We start from the raw sequence: 2,348 nt of genomic DNA, 5'->3' as shown, positions 1-2,348 counted from the left end.
TTGTTTGATCCTGGATCCACGTTTTCTTATGTATCTTCCTCATTTGCTAATGGTCTAAATTTACATTGTGAATTACTTGATATGCCTATTCGTGTTTCTACTCCGGTGGGTGAGTCTGTGGTAGTTGAAAAGGTATATAGGTCTTGTTTGGTGAACTTTGTGGGGAGCAACACTTATGTAGATTTGGTTATCTTAGAAATGGATGATTTTGATGTAATTCTGGGTATGACTTGGCTTTCTCCGTAATTTGTGATCTTGGATTGTAATGCTAAAACGGTGACGTTAGCCAAGCCTGGGATAGATCCGTTAGTGTGGGAGGGTGACTACACTTCCAATCCGGTGCGTATCATCTCCTTTCTTCGTGCTAAGAAAATGGTTAGTAAAGGGTGTTTAGCTTTCTTGGCACATCTCAAGGATGACTTCGGTATCGATCTTGAACCGGGTACTCGCCCCATTTCTATACCCCCTTATAGAATGGCTCCCGCGGAGTTAAGAGAGTTAAAAGGCTAACCTCAAGAGTTGTTAAACAAAGGCTTTATTAGACCAAGTGCATCTTCTTGGGGTGCTCCAGTTTTGTTTGTGAAGAAGAAGGATGGGAGTTTTCGAATGTGTATAGACTACAGACAACTAAACAAGGTAACCATAAAGAACAAGTATCCTCTTCCTCGCATTGATGACTTGTTCGATCAGTTACAAGGTGCTTGTGTCTTCTCTAAGATTGACTTGAGATCCGGTTATCATTAGTTGAAAATACGGGCAACGGATGTGCCAAAGACTACTTTTCGAACGAGGTATGGGCATTACGAATTTGTAGTGATGTCTTTTAGTCTTACGAATGCCCCTGCTGCATTCATGATCTTGATGAATGGTATTTTTAAGCCATATTTGGACCTCTTCGTGATCGTATTTATTGATGATATATTGGTATACTCAAAGAGCAAGAAGGAACATGAAGAGCATTTGAGAATGGTATTGGAAATGTTGAGGGAGAAAAAGCTTTATGCCAAGTTCTCTAAGTGTGAATTTTGGCTAGGTGCAGTGTCCTTCTTGGGACACGTGGTTTCTAAGGATGGAGTGATGGTGGATCCTTCTAAGATTGAGACAGTGAAGAATTGGGTAAGACCTACTAATGTGTCGGAAATAAGGAGCTTTGTTGGGTTAGCAAGCTACTACCGCCGATTTGTCAAGGGATTCTCTTCTATTGCTTCCCAATTGACGAACTTTACTAAGCAGAATGTTCCATTTGTATGGTCGGACGAATGTGAGGAAAGCTTTCAGAAGCTCAAGACTTTGTTGACTACCGCACCTATCCTTACCTTGCCAGTAGAGGGTAAGAACTTCATTGTTTATTGTGATGCATCCTATTCGGGTTTGGGTGCAGTGCTAATGCAAGAGAAGAATGTGATTGCTTATGCTTTAAGACAATTAAAAGTGCATGAACGTAACTATCCAACTCATGACTTGGAATTGGCTGCGGTAGTGTTTGCATTAAAGCAATGGAGACACTATTTATATGGGGTTTAGTGTGAGGTCTACACGGATCATCGTAGCCTTCAGTATGTCTTTACTCAGAAGGATTTGAACTTGAGGCAACGGAGATGGATGGAGCTACTAAAGGACTATGATATCACTATCTTGTATCATCCGGGAAAAGCGAATGTTGTAGCAGATGCTTTAAGTAGAAAGGCGGGAAGCATGGGAAGTCTAGCTCACTTGCAAGCTTCTAGACGCCCATTGGCTAGAGAGGTTCAGACTCTAGCTAATGACTTGATGAGATTAGAAGTAAATGAGAAGGGAGGATTGTTGGCTTCTGTGGAGGCAAGATCTTCCTTTCTTGACAAGATTAAGGGAAGACAGTCTGATGATGAGAAACTGCGCAGAATTCAAGATAAGGTATTGCGAGGAGAGGCTAAGGAAGCACAAATCGATGAGGAAGGTGTTTTGAGGATCAAGGGAAGGGTATGTGTACCCCGCGTCGATGATTTGATCAACACTATTCTGACAGAGGCTCATAGTTCAAGGTATTCTATACATCCGGGTGCAACCAAGATGTATCGTGACCTAAAGCAACACTTTTGGTGGAGTAGAATGAAGCGTGATATTGTTGACTTTATTGCCAAGTGTCCAAACTGTCAACAAGTAAAGTACGAACACCAAAGGCCCGGAGGAACACTTTAGAGAATGCCCATTCCGAATGGAAATGGGAGAGAATTGCAATGGACTTTGTGGTTGGTCTTCCAAGGACAATGGGTAAGTATGACTCCATTTGGGTGATTGTTGATAGGTTAACTAAATCTGCTCATTTTATTTCGGTTAAGGTGACTTACAATGCCGAGAAGTTAGCCAAG

Source organism: Solanum lycopersicum, chromosome 1 (genome assembly GCF_036512215.1).
Source record: "Solanum lycopersicum chromosome 1, SLM_r2.1".
Lineage (NCBI taxonomy): Eukaryota > Viridiplantae > Streptophyta > Magnoliopsida > Solanales > Solanaceae > Solanum > Solanum lycopersicum.
Note: the sequence above shows the minus strand (reverse complement) of the source record.